Source organism: Coffea eugenioides, chromosome 11 (genome assembly GCF_003713205.1).
Source record: "Coffea eugenioides isolate CCC68of chromosome 11, Ceug_1.0, whole genome shotgun sequence".
Classification (NCBI taxonomy): Eukaryota; Viridiplantae; Streptophyta; class Magnoliopsida; order Gentianales; family Rubiaceae; genus Coffea; species Coffea eugenioides.
In genome coordinates, this window is record NC_040045.1 from 33,429,807 (window position 1) to 33,452,860 (window position 23,054).

General features: G+C 37.6%; 1 non-coding gene across 1 annotated transcript; it reads right to left on the minus strand.

Moving 5' to 3' along the window:
- Nucleotides 1–5,415: 5,415 nt before the first annotated feature.
- Nucleotides 5,416–5,522, minus strand: LOC113754571. The gene has a single exon (XR_003465254.1). It is a non-coding gene; the product is annotated as a small nucleolar RNA R71 (small nucleolar RNA).
- Nucleotides 5,523–23,054: the final 17,532 nt, after the last annotated feature.

Genomic DNA, 23,054 nt, shown 5'->3' on the forward strand with positions numbered 1-23,054 from the left:
ATATGAGCTGAAATTCTGATGTCCAATATATTTTGCACTACAGTTTTTTTTTCTCATATTTGCGGTTTAATTTTCTTTATTTGCACAATTACCATTTCTTTTCTGAATAGCCATAATTTTTTTGCCTAATTAATGTATGAAGATGAAAGCTTTGGAAAATTTTTAATTGGTCAAAAGAAAATGTATGATCAAGTTGCGATTTTGCAATACAAATAGCCAAATTGTACAGTCGCTAAACTTTTTGTTTGTCTTTTTCTAGCAGCGTAGGGAGAGGAGAGGTCAGAGGAGGATTAAAACTCAAAATCTTTATATTTTGAGGTTTTAAACTTAGCCACTAGATGATTAACGAAAATGTGGCACAGCAAGTAAAAAAAATTTATTTCTTGATTTATTAGTTTAATTAACTTGTAAAATTTGTGTATTTTTCACTAATTATTTCTTTTACAAAAAAAAATCGTATCAATATGAAAATTACAGCAGTTCAAACTATTTCTACCTATTCCCTTGACAATGATACAATTTAGACCCACAAATTCTCTTGGTCCCAAAACCCATCTCAGCTTCACGTTTGGGCTTCGAGTAGCGATGCCAACATTGGGCCGCAAAATGGCATCACAGCTCAGTTGGTGCCCAAAAGAAATAGCAGAAAATTCTTGTAACATGGCCACGAGAAATTGTACAAGCAAAACTCTAAATGAAAATCAGAAAGAAGCAAAATCACACTGGGTCAGGTGATAGATGAAAATAATCAATCAAAATACTGCTTAGGAGCTACTAGGGGTGGGCAAAATTATCCGCTAATCCGAAAATCCGTCATATCCGATCCGATCTGATCCAAAAATTAGGATATCCGATTTTTATTATTTGATCGGGTCAAAAGAGGGTCGGGTACCCGCTAAGATGTGGGGCGGATTAGGGTCACATAATTGAAAACCCGCGGGTACCCGATCCGCCCCGCATATATATATATTTTTATTTTATTTTTATACACACACTATAAAATAATAAGTTAGAACTAAATAAGTAATATTATTGAACAAATTGCATTACAAATATGAGAGACTATAGTTTATTTACAAGATTCATTTGTAGAGGCCATGATCTTATATTTTATAAAAAAAAGTTTAATTAATGTGGAACATATATATTAAAAATTGTGCTCCTTATTTCAAAATTTTATTGATTTTGAATTCTTTTAATTTTTTTTCTTTATCTTATATTCCCTTCACATGCTTGTTTCTTGGTGGGAAGCCCTTTTTTAGAAAAAAAAATTATTAAATCTTAGATGAATGTGTAAAATATAAAATTAAATTGGTATAAATCATTTTTTTAAAAAAATTAATGATAAATGAGGTGGGGCGAGTACCCGCTGACCCGACCCTATCTAATCGGGTACCCGCTGATATGCGGGGCGGGTAAGGGTCAGAAAATGGCTGACCTGCAAGGTGCGGGTTGGGTCAGTCAAATGGTGAATGGGGCGGGTACTCGACCCGCGCCCACCCCTAGGAGCTACCCCAAGAAGCAAGTTTACTCGGCAATAACCACCTCATTCGGCACCGAAGTTGCCTGGCCAGAACATCCGCCTCGGTTAAACAGTCAATCTTTCTTTGCTGCCTGTTGACCATACTTTTTTGTTTTTCCTTGAATTATACTGAAGTTCAATCCATAATATACCCTGACGAAAATGAACCACCCAAATCTTGAAATAATTTGTTTAAATTTGACTCACAAATATGCTTGCCATAAATTGCCCTGAAGAAAATGATTATTCTAGTCTTGAAACTTTTTTTTTGGTGGGTTCGGTTTCTGTCATCTTCACGATTTAAAATATGCCTTCGGAATCATGACAGCGGAATTTGAACACACGATTTTTTGTAAAAAAGTAACACGTTTTTGTCAACTGAGCCAACTTATTATTCTTGAAACTAACATGTTGAGTTTGAGCTTTTAAATTAGACTCGTTGATGTATCAAGAGATGGTTTTGAATAAACAGGGGTAGAAATTTTGTTTGAAACGGTTGTGCACTTTCCACTTTTTGATGAGAAATTTTCTTCCCAACTAAAATGATCCTTATAAAGGTAGTGGCTTAACTCAACTCGAGTATGAGTAACTTGATTAAAGGCTCTAACAGAGCTCGGGCCAAAGTTATTTGTGAATATAGTTTTGTACCTTCGTTAGTCATTATCCCCAAGTGCAATTAAATTCATTTTCAAAAAAGATCATAGTTATATAGACAAGGTCAATTAGAGAACATGAGATGTACGATAGGTGCTCAATTGATTTTCAATTTAACTTCGAGCCAAAAATATAAGTCTAGCTTCACTTGATCAAGTCTAAGCTCGACTCGCGGATTTGCAACCTTACATTTGAGTTGACTTGTACAGTAGTCTTCACTACATCATTTGGTACGCAACTGGGATCGGGTTTGTCCTAATACTTGCCTTCCAAGGGGGAACGCAACATCTTTGTCCAGTTCGTTTGTCCAATTCCCTATTCTTTTGCACTCCAATTTGGACAGTTTAGCACTAAATTAAGAAGTCATTTTCGGCAGGCCAGATTTACTTAGCAAGAAATTTCTTGTCAAAGACACGTAAACGGCAACAATAATGAATAAACTATTCCAATGTAAAGTAGAGGGGAAGGCAACATCTTTGTCCAGTTCATTTGTTCCCTCGTACTTTGCACTCCAATTTGGACAGTATAACACTAAATTAAGGAGTCATTTTAAAAACAAAAAAAGGATTCATTTTTAGTAGACCAGATTGACTCAGCAGGAAATTTCTCATCAACGACCCGGAAACAGCAACAATAATAGATACACTCGAAATTATTGATGCAATATAAGTACTTTGATAAGTATAATCATGTAAAAACCTCAATAGCTGCTTCTCAATGCACCAAAAATTGTACCAAAAAAATAAAAGAAATTAGCCGTGCAACAAAAAAAGTAGGAGAAGACGAGCATTTTCCATGTACATGTGGAATAATCCACATTTTGGCGCATGGAAAATGCAATGACTGAACAAAATATAACACCGTTTTATCCACAATGTAATTTACAACAAAAGACGTATATAATTTTGTAAAAAGATGTTGTACATGTGGGTTCATACATATTTATTGTGTTAGTAACCTTTTTTTAGCCTCTACATTTTGAATTTGTATTTTGTTGGTGATAGGGTGTAATTTTCTCATTTATTTTATAATTAATTTCTCCTATTACCTGACTTGATGTGGATTAATTGTTGGATTCTACTCACTTTTAGTATTTTGCATTTATTTCAGGGAGTAGAACGAAAATATAATAACAGGTATTAATTTGACAGGAAAAGAGTCTAGATGACAGAGATTGTCCTAAGAGCATTTTTGAAAAAAAAATGTGAGCCCTTGTTGGGCAAATTGGGCCGAAGTCTTCATTTTTCCGCACAGGAGCCGCCGCAAGGAGCACTACTTTTATATGGGAAAATTGTGCAGAAGGAGGGGAATAGCTTTAGCTTAGCATTAGATTTCTCCTTTTTAGGCTTTTGATTAGGAAACCTCCTGCGGGCATGGCAGGAGGAAAGAAAACTTAGCTTAGTTTTTGGTTGACTTTTCCTGGCTAGCTATATAGTAGCTTTATCTTTTGGCATGTCAGGCGCAATTAGGACCTTTAACTTAGCTTTTCTTTTGGGACTTTCTCCTTTTGATTTTTAGTGGATTCCTCCCACGCATGTCAGGAGCTATTGGAGGACTTCGTCATCTTCTGTATTTTACGTTTTCCTTCGCCAATTGAACGGAGTGAACTTTTCTCAATCAGGGAGATGGCCGCTGCTTTCTTTACACTTTTGTATGGGCTTTGTTCATCCAACATGAACTAATTTCACCACTCTAGTCAAAGAGCAACGAAGGCTCTGGTTCGCCTAAAAATTGTGAAATCGATTTAATTTAATCTTTTCATTTTATTTATTGGTATTTGCATATTTCTTGATTGCTATGCTTATGGTTATTTAATTAATTGATTGTCTTGGATTCGGATAATTAATTGATTTGATAACTTATTGTCAATTAGGGCATTAAATCCGTAATTGTTTAATTACCCTGAAATAGTGACAACTGGCACGATTGGATTCGTGTCAGGGGGATACGCGGACTAATCTGAAATAACCCTGGTAGTGCGTTATTTGGTTAGAATAGGGCTCCTCTAATACGTAAGGCAATTACGGAATTAAATCTTACGGGCGTACCTAGAATTATTTCCTAATTAGAGCAGTGATTAACGGGCGTACCTTAATCACCGACACAGTAAGGAGGGGTTGACTGCCATCGCTTGTTTGGTAGTTGTAACCTATTTATTAATAAATAATTGAAATTGCCTTTGCATCGATGATCAATTAGGTGAACCATTGCTGAAGTTATTTCTTGGCTAGATCTTTAATTAATATTACCTTGATTTTAGTAAATTGCCATTTGACTTTTAGTTGCCTACTTTATTTTATTTTTAATTGTTTACTTGTTTTAATTGATTTAGACCTTTAATCATTGTTACTCTAAGTTCAGTGAATTGTTGTTTAATTTCTAGTTAGTTATTTATTTTTATTTTCTTATTCGAATTTATTTGATTGTCGTCGTTCCTACAAAAACACCCCTATTGTCACTGTAAATTTGAAAAGAAACAATTACTCCCAATCCCTGGGGATTCGACCCTACTCACCGCTATCTACAGAAATTACTTTTAGTTTGAGCAGGTTTTATTATTGCACAAGTTTCGACAACTTGTCAATTTTTGGCGCCGTTGCCGGGGACTGGCGTTATTATTTGTTTCTTTTTAAATTCATTTTTGTTCTAACTTTCTGGTGCTTTTCAAGTGTATGCCGCATTTTTCTCTTACAGGTGAATTAATTTTCAACTCCGAGGTAGAGGAGACTGCGCGTAGGACAAGAAAAGAGACCAGACAGCTCAAAGAGGAGCACTCCAGTGCTACATCTCAGAGACCTGAGCCAGAAGTTGAACCAACAGATTCGTTTGGAGACACTTCGAGTGACTCTGACCAGGAGGAAGTAACCATGGCTAATGCACGAACATTAAGGGAGTTGGCTGCACCTGATTTAAATCAGCAGCCTTTATGCATTACTTTCCTTACTTTAAATGATAACACTCCATTTGAGTTAAAATCTAGTCTAATTCATCTTCTACCACCTTTTCATGGTTTACCAGGTGAGGAGCCTTATAAGCATCTGCAGGAGTTTGATGTCGTGTGCAATAGTATGAAACCCCCGGGCATTACCGAAGAGCAGATAAAAATGAGGGCATTCCCCTTTTCCTTAAAGGATTCTGCAAAGGACTGGCTGTACTACCTGCCACCAGGTAGCATCACCACGTGGGATCAATTAAAGAAAAAATTTTTAGATAAATATTTTCCTGCGTCCAGGGCTGTAAATTTAAGGAAAGAAATTTGCGGGATCAAGCAACACCCAGGAGAGTCGCTTTATGAGTATTGGGAGCGCTTCAAGAAATTGTGCAACAAGTGCCCCCAACACCAGATAAGTGAGCAGTTGCTCATACAGTATTTTTATGAGGGGCTCCTTTTCAGAGACAGGAGCATAATTGATACTGCAAGTGGAGGGACATTAGTGAACAAAATCCCTCGGGAAGCAAAGGAGTTAATAGAGGGAATGACAGAGAATTCACTGTAATTCGGTACGAGGGAGGATATCCCAATACTCAGGGTGAATAAGGTAGAGACATCCTCTATCCAGCAGCAGCTAACTGAGTTGACTTCTTTTGTTAGGTAATTGGCTGTAGGAAATGCATCTCAGGCCAAGGTGTGTGGGATTTGCACTAGTATGGATCATTCTACAGATATGTGTCCAATGATGCAAGAGGAGGGTGCAGAGCAAGTGAACATGGCAGGTCACGTGCCCGCGCCAAGAAGGCCCTATGACCCCTATTCAAGTACCTACAACGCTGGTTGGAGGGACCATCCTAACCTCAGTTATGGACCGAACAGGCAGTCTAATTTCGTGCCACATAAGCAACCAGGGTACCAGCAGCAATACCAACCCCGACCACCTCCGCCCCCAAGCTCTGGTCCATTTTTTGAGGAGATAATGAAACAACTGATGGCAACCATTACGCAAAATCAGCAAAGGACGGACTCCGAAATGCAGGACATAAGAAATCAGATGAGTCAAATGGCCACAAAAATCAACCGTTTTGAGTCCCAAGTAAATGGAAGATTGCCATCCCAACCTGAACTGAATCTGAAGAACGTAAGTGCAATGACTTTAAGGAGCGGGAAGGAAATTCAAGGGCCCGAACTCGTGACTCCAAAGGATAAGGACGAAGAGAAGATTGAGAAAGAACTTCAGGCAGAGAATACAAGAATCAAAAATCCAGTGGTACTCTCTGACCCGATCATAGACGTTAAAATTGATCCCCCTCCATTTCCTTGCAGGTTGGAGAAACCGAAGAAGCAGGACAAAGAGAAGGAGATCCTAGAGGTGTTTCGCAAGGTAGAGATCAATATCCCCTTATTAGATGCCATCAAACAAGTGCCGAAGTATGCAAAATTTTTGAGGGACCTATGTGTCAACTAAAAGCGGCTGAGGGGAGACGAAAGGATCATTGTTGGGGAGAATGTGTCAGCAGTTCTCCAAAGGAAGTTTTCACCAAAGTGCGGGGATCCAGGTAGGTTTACTGTCCCATGTAAGATAGGTAATACTCTGATTAGGAATACCCTGCTGGACTTAGGAGCATCGATCAACGTAATGCCTAAATCTATGTATGCTTCTCTGAATCTCGGTCCATTAAAAGAAACCGAGATAATAATTCAATTAGCTGACCGAACAAATGCATACCCTGTTGGGTTGGTAGAGGATGTGCTGGTTAAAGTTAATGAATTAATATTTTTGGCTGACTTTTATGTACTTGACATGGATGATGATCATTCCCCTGACCCCTCGCCTTTGCTACTAGGTAAACCCTTTTTGAGCACAGCACAGACAAAAATTGACGTTAATAAGGGTACATTGTCCATGAAATTTGATGGAGAACTAGTCCACTTTAATATTTTTGATACAATGGAACATTCTGTTAACTCTCATCCTGTGTTTGCTATTCATGCTATTAATCCCTCTGTGCAAGAATTTTCTGAGTTTACTTGTGAGGATAAATTCAAATTTACTGAGAACAAGTATAAGGGAATGAAAGCACTGTATGAGGTGAAAAGGAGTAGAAAATTAAGAAAGAAAGCTGCACTCAAAGGCTATTTGGATCCTGGAGGAGGGCCACCGATTTCCAGAAAAATTGAGTTATACCCAGATTGAAGAGTGGTGTTCAATGTCTAGCCAAAAATATTAAAGAAAGGCGCTCATTGGGAGGCAACCCAATTGTTGCTTTTAATTATTTGTTTGATTTCATGTGATAGTTTAAATATGTTTTCCTTAAATTTGACTGATTTCGGATTTCAATTTTCGTTTTTGATGATTTGTAGGTGTCCTTCTGTCATGACGCGCCCGCGTCATGACGTATAGAGAGCTCACGGTCAGAATCGTCAGAAGGGGTTCCTGCCCTCATGAAGCGCCCGCGTCAAGTCACCCGGAGAGCTCCTCATTCCGTGCCTTCATCACGTGCCCACGTCGCGTTTGCGAGAAAGGCAAGCATTCAAAAGAAAACAACTCAAGACCGGTTAGTGATTCCCTGTTAGTCTCTAATTTTGAATTTCAAAGTTGAGTTTTGTAATAATTTAAAAAAAAGGAAAAAAACAAAAAACAAAAGAAAAAAAATTTTAACACAAAAATAATAAAATATATAATAATAAGAAAAAAAAACTAAACAAAAAAAAATTTCCTTTTCACCGTAGCTTAAATTTCCCAAAAAAAAAAACAAAAACAAAAACAAAAAATCTTTCTTTCTTTTTTCTTTCTTTTTCTTTTTCCTTCTTTTCTTTTCTTTCTTTTCTTTCTTTCTTCTTCTTCTTTCTTTCTTCCTTCTCCGCTGTTTCCCTTCTCTCTGTCCGCCCCGCGCCCCACCTCGCCTTTCTTCTACCCAGTCAGCCCCAGTTGACAGTGGGCCCGGCCCGTCGACATCCGCTCACCCACCTGCACCACCAGGGGCTGAGGACTGGCACCTGCTCCGGACGCAGGTTCAGAATTTGGAGGCTCGGATGATTACCATCGACAACAATATGGCGGCTATGGCATAAAATTTGGCCGCTTTCATGCAGCACTCGGGTTTCCCACCCCCAGCATCACCTCACCCTCCACTTTGACCCAGTTTCAGGGAAGTTTGGTTGCCCTCTCTTCCACTTTTACAGTTTGTTTGTCACATTGAGGACAATATATCTTATAGGTGTGGGGGGGCTCTAATGGGGCGCCTATGTTTTTTTTCTTTTAGTTTTTAGTTCATAGTAGTTTTGTTTTTAGTTTTATTTCTAGTTCGTTACTTGTCTGTTTTTCGTTCGTTTCCTTTCTTTCTATTTGATGTTTGGCTCTCATGTGAATGCGTCCAATTTGATGTTGGACTATTGCCTCTAATTCTACTTTTGCCAAGTTTTTAAAATAAAAGTGTATCGAGTTAATGTGATTGAGTCCAAAACATCTCTTTGGTGAATATCGGACTGTTTGACTCTTTTGATTTATTTGTTAACTTTTCTAAGCATAGGGAATGACTGTTGGCGTTTTAATGTCAATTGGTCCAATATTAACTCTAACTCTCTATGTTTGGCAATAATGAGGCGAACTGCTTTTATTTTTGATTTTTCGTGTTGTTATTTTGCGTTTTTGCGTCGTTTGGCTGTAAATAAGCTTGACTGTACTCCGCTATTAGTTACTACTGAGTAACCGGGGATCTATATCTAAAAGTGTCGATTCTCGCATCAAAAGGTAGTACTTTCTATGAGTACGTGGTCGTATAGCGATAGGAACTGAGTAATCGGACTCCTTCATCTAAAAATGTTGGAGTTCGCGTCAAAAGGCTCTAATGGCTAGCGACTAAGTCTTTTGTTACTATTGAGAAAAAAAAGAAAAAGAAAAAAAAAAAGAAAAGAAAGAGAGAATAAATAATAGGAAAGCTTGCCGGTTTATGGATTTAATATGCAGACTTGTGTGAATATTTGGACCATTAGCTGATAAATGTTGTGTGCCATTCCTTTTTCTTAGAGTAGTTAATTTGAAAATTGAAGGAGTTTGTGGTTTAAAGGCTAACTGGGGGGATGCTTCTCGGATTTTAATCACTAGTGCTCGATATATGGTTTTTCTTGATATCTTGAAAATTTGGTAGATAGAGCAATGACCATTATCAAATTTTGGTGTCTGTGCACTTTTCTTACGCTTGAGGGCAAGCATGATTTAGGTGTGGGGGGAATTGATAGGGTGTAATTTTCTCATTTATTTTATAATTAATTTCCCCTATTACCTGACTTGATGTGGATTAATTGCTGGATTCTACTCACTTTTAGTATTTTGCATTTATTTCAAGAAGTAGAACGAAAATATAATAACAGGTGCTAATTTGACAGGAAAAGAGTCGAGATGATAGAGCTTGTCCTAGGGGCATTTTTGGAAAAAAAAACATGAGCCCTTGTTGGGCAAATTGGGCCGAAGTCTTCATTTTTCTGCACAGGAGCCGCCGTGATAGGTTGCAATTTTATCATTTATTTTATAATTAATTTCCCCTATTACCTGACTTGATGTGGACTAATTATTAGATTCTACTCACTTTTCGTAATTTACATTTATTTCAGGGAGTAGAACGAAAATACCATAATAAGTGCCAATTTGACAGTTATCAGGAAAGAGTTCAAGTAGCAGGCATCCAGGGTATTTTTGGAATATCAAGACACAAGTCCTTTTTGGGTAATTTGCGGAAGATAGAATAAAAGGAGGAAAGGAACGAAGGGCACAAGTCTTCTTCTTCCTCTTGGGAGAGAGCCGCCGCGCAGCCTTGAAGACATTAGATAGGAATAGAGCAAACAATGGCAGACAACTTTTTAGTTTAGTCTTTTGACTTTTCCTTGTGGGCTCAAGTAGCTTTTCCTTTTCCTTCTCGTATGATTGGACAAGTAGAAACCATAGAATCAATTGCTGTAGCTTTGCTATCTTTTCAAACATTGGAACCGAATTGAATTTCCCCAATTTCAACGGACAATGGCCGCGGCTCTCTTTACAATTTCTTGTGGGTTTTTCGCATCGAACATGAGCTAATTTCACCACTCTAGTCAAGGAGCAACGAAGGCTCTGGTTCACCTAAAAATTGTGAGATTGTTTTAATTTAATCTTTTCCTTTTATTTATTGGTATCCGCATATTTCTTGGTTGCTATGCTTATGGTTATTTAATTAATTGATTGTTTTGGATCCAGATAATTAGTTGATTGGGTAATCTATTGTCAATTAGGGCATTAAATCCGTAATTGTTTAATTGCTCTAAAATAGTGGCAACTGGCATGATTAGGTTTGTGTCAGGGGAATACGCGGGCTAATCTAAAATAACCCTGGTAGTGCGTTATTTGGTTAGAATAGGGCTCCTCTAATACGTAAGGCAATTGTGGAATTAAATTCTACGGGCGTACCTAAGATTATTTCTCAATTAGAGCAGTGATTAACGGGCGTACCTTGATCACCGACACAGTAAGGAGGGGTTGACTGCCATCGCTTGTTTGGTAGTTATAACCTATTTATTGATAAATAATTGGAATTGTCTTTGCTTCAATGACCAATTAGGTGCACCATTGCTGAAGTTATTTCTTGGCTAGATCCTTAATTATTACTCATTTGATTTTAATATTTTGTTATTTAATTTTTAGTAGTTTCTTAGATTTTATTTGGATTTCTTTGAGTGTCACCTTCTACACAAAAACACCCCCCTTTGTCACTGTAAATTTGAAAATAAACAATTACTCCCAGTCCTTGTGGATTCGACCCTGCTCACCACTATCTACAGAGTTTACTTTTAGTTTGAGCAGGTTTTATTATTGCACAGGTTTCGACAACCTGTCAATTTTTGGCGCCGTTGCCGGGGACTGGTGTCAGATTAATTTGTTTCCTTTTGAGTTCATCTTGTTTTTATTTTTTATTTTTCTTTATTTATTTTCTTTTTTTTATATAGTTTATGGCTTCTAACACTTCGTATTTTGGTGAGATACTGGATTTTGTTTCCAGGAAAGGCGATGTGACTAGTTTTTTCGCTAAGTCTGCATACTCAGAGGCACTAAACTCTATTAGAAAAAGAATGGCTGCTGCAACCTGTAAAATTTGTTATGCCAGGGATCATTCAACCGGTATGTGCCCCGAATATCAAGATAATCTGAGTACTCAACAATTATGGGGATTTTTCACCCTGGTCTCAAACGTGGTATAACCCTAATCCAAACGGGTATGATCAAGGATGGTGGGATAACTCCAATTATAATTATACAACGGGGCCCATGAATTTTCAGCAGTATGAGTCGCAAGAATCGTCATCTATGTCAGGTATGTCTTTTGAAGAAATAGTTAAACCAATAGCTACTAATACATACTAATTCCAACAGGAGACACAAATGAGGAATTAGATGATGAAGGATGCAATGAATTATCTGGCAGATCAACTATGTCTATTGACATCCAGAATAAATCGATTGGCTTCTCAAATGGAAGAATTGCCCTCGGAAACCATTGTTGATCTAGAAGAAAATGAGAGTGCAATTTGCTTTGACTAGTGATGAGGAGATGCAAGAGTGTCAAAATAAGAAATCTACAGATGCAGTTGAAAAAGAAACCGAAAAGGAAGAAATGGAACCCCAACCGCAACCCATTCAAGTGAAAGAATCCAGTGAACAATCTCCAAATGCGGTGACATCTCCTCCACTCCTTCATCAATATTCTCCTGACTCTTACTCTTCAATTCCTGTTAACGAAATTGACTTTATTATACCAGACAATTTTGAATTTCATGACAGGAATAAATTAAGAGTGGCGATGGCAAGATATCTTGAACCAATAAATGCAAGTGGGGGAGGAGTGAATGGAGAATGCAGATTATCATCAACTCGTTTGGCGCCATTCACTAGTCCATGGAAGCCCGTAGCTCGTATGCTCAAGAATTATTCTATTTACGAGGGTTATCAGGACTATATAGAGGATGAAACATTAAGACGAGCCACACGATTTTATCCTCCATGAGCAAAATGTGATAATGTCTAGCCAAAGACATTAAAGAAAGGCGCTCATTGGGAGGCAACCCAATTATTTCTTTTAATTGTTTGTTTTGCTTTCATGTGATAGTTTAAATATGTTTTCCTTGAATTTGACTGATTTCGGGTTTTAATTTTCATTTTTTATGATTTGTAGGTGTCTTTCTGTCATGACGCGCCCGCGTCATGACGTCTGGAGAGCTCACGGTCAGAATCGTCAGAAGGGATTCCTGCCCTCATGACGTGCCCGCGTCATGGCATATGGAGAGTTCCAGATTCCGTGCCTTCATAACATGCCTACGTCACATTCGTGGAAAAGGTAAGTATTAAAAAAAAAAACCTCAAGAACGGTTATTGATTTTCGATTAATCTCTAATTTTGAATTTCGAAAATAACATTTGCAAAAAAAAATAAATAAATAAAAAAAATTATTAAAAAAAAATTATTAAAAGAAAAATTTTTTTTTTCAACCGTAGCTATGTTTCTCAATTTCAAAAGAAAATTTTTTTTTTTCTTTCTCTCTTTTCTTTCTTTTTCTTTGTTTTCTTTCTTCTTTTCTTTCTTTCTTTCTTTCTTTCTTTTTTTCTTCTTTCTTTTTCTTTTCTTTCTTTCTTCTTCTTTCTTTCTCTTTTCTTCCTTTCTTCTCCTCTGTTTTCCTCTGCGTCGCCCGAAGCAGCGGCCCGCCGCCATCTCGCGCGCGGCTCGCCGCAGCCCAGCTCTCCGCTGTTGCCCGCAGCTCACAGCAGTCCACGGCCGAGCACCCCGCGCCGCCTCCGCTGCTTCTTCCTCTCGCTCGATTGGACCCATCGAGTGCTGCCGCTACTGAAGGTTGCCAGCCGCCCCCTTCACTGTCCGCGCGCCAAGTTCCGCCACGCGACGCAGGCCACGGACAGGGCCCGCACGCCACTTCGCGCTGGCCCAGCTCATCTGAGCTCCGCCGCCCACGGCTCCACCTTCGACCGCTGCTGTTCACGACACCAAACGCCACACCTCCTCCCCTCGATCCGCCGCGTCCTCCATCTCGCCGACCCCCGACGCAGCAGCCCACCTCCACAGCTCTCCTTTCCTCTCTTTCGCGCTGTCCCTCCTCCAGCGCCGCTCGCACGCCACTGCCGCTTCAACGAGCAAGGAGCGCGCCCCCCCTCGTTGCTCTCCCCGCTCCTGTACGTCGACCACCAGCCGCCGCGCGACCCACGGCCGCCGCCAACAACTTGCGCAACCTCAACTTCCACCTCCCTAGTGCCAGCTCTTCCTCCTCAGCCCCTGTTCGCACTATTCCCTCTCTGTCCGCCACGACCAACTCACCCCCATCTCCCTCGCGTCTCCCTCTTTCTCACACAGTGGAGAGTTTTGCATTTGCTGGTTGAATTGAGTTGAGATGTCTCAGACCTTGGCCGCGTACTTCTATCACATCGGTTTCCGTGCACCGTTCCCGCCTACCCTTTCGTCACTCGTGAGGAAAGTTTCGTTGCCCACTTCGCTTTAATTGCTTTATTCCCTCCATTGAGGACAATGTAGGATCTAGATGTGGGGGGGACAGCTGTGCTAGTTTCTTTTTGTAGTTTTTAGTTTTCAGATATTTTTCTTTTATTTTTAGTTTGTTATTTGTCTAGTTTTCGCCTATTTTTTGTCATTTATCTGTCTAGCTCTATCAAGTTTGATGTTGGATTGTTGCCTCTATTTCTGCTATTGCCAAGTTTTAATAATAAAAGGGTATCGAGTTAATGTGGTTGAATCCAAAAACATCTCTTTGTGAATATCAATGATTGTTTCATTCTTATAATTTTTGGTTAACTTTTCTAGGCATAGGGAATGATTGTTGGCATTTTCATGTGAATTGGTCCTGTTATTAATTTTAGTTCTCCATGTTTGAAAATGAGGCTAGCTGATGCAAGTTTTCTTTTGGTTCGTGTGTTATATTAAGTTTTTATGATTTTTAGCTATGAATAAATTTGACTGTACTCCGCTATTAGTTACTACTGAGTAACCGGGGGTCTGCACCTAAAAGTGTTGATTCTCGCGTCAAAAGATAGTAATTCCTATGAGTACGTGGTCACGTGGCGATAGAAGCTGAGTAACCGGGCTCCTTCATCTGGCCAATGTTGGAGTTCACGTCAAAAGGCTCAAATGGCTAGCGACTAAGTCTTTTGTTACTATTGAAAAAAAAAAGAATAGAAAAAAACAAAAACAAAAAAAACAAAAAAAAGAGAGAAAAGTAGAAAAAAAATGTGATGAAAAAAGTGAAGGTTGTGTTAGTGTATAATAAAAGTCAGCTTGCCGAATTATGGATTTAATGTTGAGATTTTGGTTAATAGTTGGACCATTTGCTGATAAATGTTATGCGTCATTCATTTTTCTTAGATTAGTTAACCTGAAATTGGAGGAGTTTGTGGTTTAGTCGGCAACCGGAGTGATGTTTCTTGGACTTGACCATTGATGCTTGATTATTATTTTTCTTGATATCTTGACAATTTGTTGGATAGAACAATAACCACTATCAAATATTGGTGTTTGTGTGTTGTTCTCATGCTTGAGGACAAGCATGGTTTAGGTGTGGGGGGAATTGATAGGTTGCAATTTTATCATTTATTTTATAATTAATTTCCCCTATTACCTGACTTGATGTGGACTAATTATTAGATTCTACTCATTTTTCGTAATTTACATTTATTTCAGGGAGTAGAACGAAAATACCATAATAAGTGCCAATTTGACAATTATCAGGAAAGAGTTCAAGTAGCAGGCATCCAGGGTATTTTTGGAATATCAAGACACAAGTCCTTTTTGGGTAATTTGCGGAAGATAGAATAAAAGGAGGAAAGGAACGAAGGGCACAAGTCTTCTTCTCCCTCTTGGGAGAGAGCCGCCGCGCAGCTTTGAAGACATTAGATAGGAATAGAGCAAACAATGGCAGACAACTTTTTAGCTTAGTCTTTTGACTTTTCCTTGTGGGCTCAAATAGCTTTTCCTTTTCCTTCTCGTATGATTGGACAAGTAGAAACCATAGAATCAATTGCTGTAGCTTTGCTATCTTTTCAAACATTGGAACCGAATTGAATTTCCCCAATTTCAAGGGACAATGGCCGCGGCTCTCTTTACAATTTCTTGTGGGTTTTTCGCATCGAACATGAGCTAATTTCACCACTCTAGTCAAGGAGCAACGAAGGCTCTGGTTCGCCTAAAAATTGTGAGATCGTTTTAATTTAATCTTTTCCTTTTATTTATTGGTATCCGCATATTTCTTGGTCGCTATGCTTATGGTTATTTAATTAATTGATTGTCTTGGATCCAGATAATTAGTTGATTGGGTAATCTATTGTCAATTAGGGCATTAAATCCGTAATTGTTTAATTGCTCTAAAATAGTGGCAACTGGCATGATTAGGTTTGTGTCAGGGGAATACGCGGGCTAATCTAAAATAACCCTGGTAGTGCGTTATTTGGTTAGAATAGGGCTCCTCTAATACGTAAGGCAATTGGAGAATTAAATTCTACGGGCGTACCTAAGATTATTTCTCAATTAGAGCAGTGATTAACGGGCGTACCTTGATCACCGACACAGTAAAGAGGGGTTGACTGCCATCGCTTGTTTGGTAGTTATAACCTATTTATTGATAAATAATTGGAATTGTCTTTGCTTCAATGATCAATTAGGTGCACCATTGCTGAAGTTATTTCTTGGTTAGATCCTTAATTATTACTCATTTGATTTTAATATTTTGTTATTTAATTTTTAGTAGTTTCTTAGATTTTATTTGGATTTCTTTGAGTGTCACCTTCTACACAAAAACACCCCCCTTTGTCACTGTGAATTTGAAAAGAAACAATTACTCTCAGTCCCTGTGGATTCGACCCTGCTTATCACTATCTACAGAATTTACTTTTAATTTGAGCGGGTTTTATTATTGCACAGGCTTCGACAACCTGTCACGCCGCAAGGAGCGCTACTTTTATATGGGAAAATTGTGCAGAAGGAGGGGAATAGCTTTAGCTTAGCATTAGATTTCTCCTTTTTAGGCTTTTGATTAGGAAACCTCCTGCGAGCATGGCAGGAGCAAAGAAAACTTAGCTTAGTTTTTGGTTGACTTTTCCTGGCTAGCTATATAGTAGCTTTATCTTTTGGCATGTCAGGCGCAATTAGGACCTTTAACTTAGCTTTTCTTTTGGGACTTTCTCCTTTGGATTTTTAGTGGATTCCTCCTACGCATGTCAGGAGCCATTGGAGGACTTCGTCATCTTCTGTATTTTACGTTTTCCTTCGCCAATTGAACGGAGTGAACTTTTCTCAATTAGGGAGATGGCCGCTGCTTTCTTTACACTTTTGTATGGGCTTTGTTCATCGAACATGAACTAATTTCACCACTCTAGTCAAGGAGCAACGAAGGCTTTAGTTCGCCTAAAAATTGTGAGATCGATTTAATTTAATCTTTTCCTTTTATTTATTGGTATTCGCATATTCCTTGATTGCTATGCTTATGGTTATTTAATTAATTGATTGTCTTGGATCCGGATAATTAATTGATTTGATAACCTATTGTCAATTAGGGCATTAAATCCGTAATTGTTTAATTGTCCTAAAATAGTGACAACTGGCACGATTGGATTCGTGTCAGAGGGATACGCAGGCTAATCTGAAATAACCCTGGTAGTGCGTTATTTGATTAGAATAGGGCTCCTCTAATACGTAAGGCAATTGGGGAATTAAATCTTACGGACGTACTTAGAATTATTTCCTAATTAGAGCAGTGATTAACGGGCGTACCTTAATCACCGACACAGTAAGGAGGGGTTGCCTACCATCGCTTGTTTGGTAGTTGTAACCTATTTATTGATAAATAATTGGAATTGCCTTTGCATCGATAATCAATTAGGTGAACCATTGCTGAAGTTATTTCTTGGCTAGATCTTTAATTAATATTACATTGATTTTAGTAAATTGCCTACTTTATTTTATTTTTAATTGTTTACTTGTTTTAATTGATTTAGACCTTTAATCATTGTTACTCTAAGTTCAGTGAATTGTTGTTTAATTTCTAGTTAGTTATTTATTTTTATTTTCTTATTCGAATTTATTTGATTGTCGTCGTTCCTACAAAAACACCCCTATTGTCACTGTGAATTTGAAAAGAAACAATTACTCCCAGTCCCTGTGAATTCGACCCTGTTCACCGCTATCTACAGAAATTACTTTTAGTTTGAACAGGTTTTATTATTGCACAGGCTTCGACAACCTGTCAGTTGGCATATTTTGGACCGCAAATAGGTGGATATCATAATTCAAGTTGTAAGACTTGTGGAGGAGTGGTTGCAGAGTGTAGCCCTACTAGTAATAACCCCAACTTGAAGAAAAGTAATATAGGATGAATTAGTCAAATGAGACTTATTCAACTAGCTAGTAAATAATGTAATATTTCTAATCAGATATAGTATTAAATTGTTACATCCATGATTGTGTCACATTTTATCACAGAGGATGGAAAATTCTTTGTCTCCGGCCAATATCTCTTCTAAGTTTGGTCCATGAGGATAATGGATTATTCTCAGTCATTTACTTATCTTAGGTTCCGTTTAATAAAACTAAATCTGAATTCTGAAGTCTGAATTCTGAAATCTGAATACTGAAACAATTAATTTGCTGAAATTTAAGCACTGAAAAAATAATATGAATGTCTGAATTTAAATGCTAAACCTATTTATACTGTTTGATAAATATTTACAGCTGAGTGCTTAATAAGTTTAATTTGATAATTTTGCCCTTATATCCTTTCATTCAAAAAAGAAATAGAATCTATGATTTAATTAGTTTAAAATTGTAACGTATGAAAATGACAATATTTATTTTTAAATCAAATTAATATAAAAGGTGAAATATATTATATGAGTATGGAGAAGATGTGAAAGTCATTAAAAAGGGAGAAAAGAGAAACTAAAAATCGTTAGATAGAGAATATTAGGTTGTTTAATTAAATAAGAATTTTGAACATAATTAACAAACAAGGGTAGATTTGGTAGATAAAATAAGGTAGTTGAAGTAATTTTATTGATTCTTATCAGAATTAAGCATTCAGTTAGCATTCTTGTGCTAAAAAAAATACGCACAGGTTTAGCACTGCTTAACAAGTTTAGCAAATAGATTTTCATTTATCAAACACTTAAAACATCTAAATGTTTAAAAAAATTCAGATTCAACACTTTTTTATGTTATCAAACAAACCTTAATCTTTTAATTGTAAAAAAATTATAAGGTAAATTCTCATGAGTCTTTATTTATCTCTTACTCTCGTAACGATACAATTTAGTCTCTTACATTTAAAAAGAACTTACTTTTATCTCAAAATGTATGTCACATCAACTTTTGGCATCATGTGCTCGTGACACTAATTTCGAGGGACAGAAAAGGTATCACATCTCATTCTTGCTGATTTGACTCATTAAACTTACCGAATTTGGTATTTGAAAATTAATTTTTTTTTCTTAGCATGTATTGGCCTGATGAAAATCAGTAGATCTCTAGCCTCGAAACGTACTTATGTTTGAGATCATAAAGCTACCGATTTTTGTACCCAAAAAAAAAAGGCTACCGATTTGAGCCTATAAATCAGAATCACTGCTCTATGAACAGATGCTAGAGGATTTGAAGAAAAGTTTTGTTTGAACAAAATGGGTAATTTCCATTTTAGAATGAGGATTTCTCTTCCCAACTTAATATTGAGCCTTTTTTTAGTAGTCACTTAGCTCGACCAAGCTCAAGCAACTTGAAAACACTCCAATCAAGCATGTTCCAAGAAATTCGATCCTGGGCTCGTCCAAGATAATAATATATACACATTTATTTTGTTTACCATATTCACAATAGGGAAATGACAATTAAATTCATTTTTCTGAAACCTTATAGGAGTAGATATTATCTCTCTTTATTCGAGCATGATTGTGCTCCTACTCTTTTTTTTTTTTTTTTGCTCTATTTGTAGTTAGGGTTGAAAGATTAACTAAATTAGTTGATATTTGAATCGAGTTCGATTTGGTAAAAATTTATTCGAGTTTGGTTCACCAACTAATTAAGTTAAACTTGAACAACATTTTATATTTGATAACTTTCAAACTCGATATAAAACTTGTTCAAATTTAATTCGATAAATAAACAAACCAAACTTAAATAAAATTTCAAACTTATCAAAATAATCAAACAAGTTTGAATATGATATTCAACTTGATTAATCTTGTTTACATCCCTATTTGTGATACACTAGGTGGGGTTTGAACTCTACTGACCTAGTATAGGACCAGGTCCCAACGATTGGTTAGGCTTCTGCTCTCTTTTTTTACCGCAACAATAACATTACTATATCTTAATCTATTATATTCTACAGGGAGGGGGAAGTTAAAGAGACTATATAATGAGTTAGCATATATACATACCTGACTAGATTAAATAGATATTCTATCATCTCATTTGAATTTTTTTTTCACTACATATGGAGTTAGGCTCCTACTCAAGTTCTAAGAAAAGATATAAGGTAGGGGCACGTAACATTTAAGTCAATGTCTACTCCATTAAAGCGGGCCAAAGCTCCATTGACTTGTCTTGTTTGCAACCTTACAGACTTACACCTGCATTGACTTGTGGAGTCCTCTCCGGTCTCCGTCTCCGCTCCATCACTTTGATACCCAACTGGAATAGGGGAATTATAAACTCATGCTGCCTTCCATTTTCATTACAATTAACACTTTCCTCCATTAGTTCTCCATACTGAAATCATGCACGGTCATTTCATTCTCATTGTCTTGTGGGCTCTTGTTGTATCGATGATACATGATGGAACACAACTTTGTTCAGGTTGCTTTCCAGAAGGAAAACTTGCTCTCTTAGACTTCAAAGCTTCCTTGAATATGACAGAACATGCTCATCTTATCCTTCCTTCATGGACTGGAAAAGAAGGTGATGGAGCAAACACTGATTGCTGCAACTGGGAACGGGTCAAGTGCAGTAATATTACTGGGAGAATTGTTGAACTCCAACTTAGTAAATTGAGAAAGCATGGGGAATCCTATGATTCTTATTATCAGGATTGGTATCTAAACATTAGCACCTTCATACCCCTGAAGGACCTCCGAGCTCTAGACTTGAGTTGGAATGACTTCAATAGTGAAGTGACAAGTACAGTATGATGCCATCTTTCTTCAAATAATTGGTTTGCTTGAATATTGTTGTTGTTTTTGTTGTATAATTTTGTTTCTTGTTCTTGGTTTCTTTATACTTGCACTTGTAGTTAGCATTCTCAACATCTCAAAGAGTTTGGCATAGTTGGGTTTTGGCACACAATTTAAGAAAAATTTTTGGGGGCAAACACATTTAACTTGGCGTGGTACAAATGGCAGATATAGTAAGTGAAGAGTAATGTATTGCTTGAAAATCACATTTTGAAAATTTACAAATAGATAAAAGTATTTACAAATATTTAATGGGCACTTAAACATTAATTTTGTGAATTTTGCAATAGTTATTTTAACAAATAGTAGTTGTCGTTAGCTGTTAATTCTAAAAATATGTTTTTGTTGTTAAGAAGGGCCTACTCTTGAAGAGATACCTGTTCACTAGGTGTCTATTAATTGAAGTGCCTATTACTGTACTTAATTCAAAGACATGCAGACTTATTAATAAGATGGACTAGGCATTGGTTTACTTACTTTTTATTTTTTTTCTCTTCTTAATTAAGTCAAAATATTCTAAAATCGTTCACTTTTTATTTTTCTTCTCTTCTTAATTAAATCAAGGGAGAATTGTAGTTTTAGTCCCCAATGTATTACCCATGCACGAAATTGGTACTCAATCTATTTTAAAAAGTAAATTTGGTCCCTAATCTATCCAATTTTGCGTAAAATTGGACAATTGACAGATTCTTTCCAATTGAGTGACGAAATGTGGCGCGTGCAGCCACTGTACCAGAATGTACAAGTGGTTCCAATTTTGCTGTCCTTTTTTTTTAAGACAAAAGAATGGCCATACATTTAGTGATGTAAACTATGACAAGTCAAACATAGACAAGGCCCATTATCTTTTTTTTTTTGTCGAAATGATAAGATGATTTCATTGCTTTCATGGTAAAAAATTACAAGTGCGAGCAACGGCTCGATCGGAACTCTACAAACTAGTGTTCAAAGACACTGAGGAAGCTGTCGCTCCTCATCCACAATAATGCTTAAAGCATCAACACTCAGTGTTTTACTAACTATCATATTTTCTTCCCTATCCAAAACAAAAGAGCACATGCAAAACAATCTCTGTAACTGAGAGATGTCTTCAAGTACTGTTGCCATTTTGCTGTTCGCTGGGCTCTGATATTTTAATTGTCTCCACAGTTCCTTGTTACAAAATCTCAGCTTAAGATTGCTCCACTTGCGTTGTACAGCTTTACACAACACCAGCTTCAGTGCCAAAGCTTCATCTAGGATTTTGTTTCCAGAACTCATGTCTTTCAGTGCCCACCCTATCATCGTGTTACTTGCAAAAAGCTGAACTGTGACTCCAATTCCCACAAACAACTGCCCTTGCTTCGTGGTTGTAGTCACCTCCATTAGCACTTCTCCTTCATTTGCATAATTCTGATTCTGAGCATCTTGCCTAGGGACTGTTTCATCTGTGCTCTCTCCTTTCTCTTTGTACTCTATCTGCTGCTGCTCTAACCATTCCGAATGAGCTTTCCTTATAGATTTGAAGGAGGGATCAAAGGTAGCGTTCTTGAATTCTCTTTTGTTTCTTTCTTTCCACACCTGCCACAAGATGTTTGCAGTTAATCCAATGTGTTCCATCCCTTCTGACCTGTGCCTTGCTTCAGAGATTCTAAGCCACCACCTTTTGAAATCTCCCTGCTGCTCCTTTGCTCCATCCCACTGAATGGGAGATGCCTTCCATATGTTTTCCGTGTGGGGGCAATTCAGCAGAAGATGTTCGACTGTTTCCTGTGCTAATCCACACATCTTACATATCGGATCACCCAGCCCCGTTCGTCTATTTACTGCTGCTTTCACAGGCAGAGCACCTTGAATGCATTTCCAGATGAAAAATTTGATTTTATGTTTGATGTTTAAACTCCACAGTGTATTCCACATCTGAGCTAACTCTGAATCACTTGCTGAATAGCTAGAGCTAGCTCCTTCCTGCCTGCGCCTGTCTCTCATTCTGTGTTGCTTCATCAGAAATTTATAACCAGAATTGACAGTGTACGTCCCTCCCACCTTTGGTTGCCAATAAAAGCTATCTTCCCTATCAGCTAGACTCAGAGGAATAGCTAAAATTTTTTGTGCATCATTGCTATTGAAGAATCTAAAAATGATGTTTCTGTTCCACCTATGCTGACTAATAAGCTCCTCCACTTTTTCCAGCTCACAATGATTCCCTCGACTAGTTGTTGGCTTCCCTGTATCAGTGTCTGGGATCCACTTGTGGCTCCATATATTTGTACTCCTTCCATTTCCTATCCTTCTTATTATTCCAGCATTGATTAAACTTCTTGCCCCCATGAGTCCTTGCCAAATCCAAGATGCATTTCTGGGGAGGCTACACTGTAGTATCGATTCCTGAGGAGAATATCTGGATTTCAACACCTTACTAACCAACAGATTTGGTTTAGTAAGTATCCTCCAAAACTGCTTTCCTAACAGTGCTTGATTGAAAGCTTCAATATCCTTAAAGCCTAGATCTCCTGCACTTTTTGCCATTGCCATTTTTTCCCAAGACAGCCAGTGCATTTTGTTCTTACCATTAGCTTCACCCCACCAGAAGTTGGCCATCAATGCACATATATCTTTACACAATCTTCTGGACAGCTTAAAACAAGACATCACGTATGTGGGCATTGCCATAACAACTGCTTTCAGCAACACTTCCTTACCTGCTGGACTCAA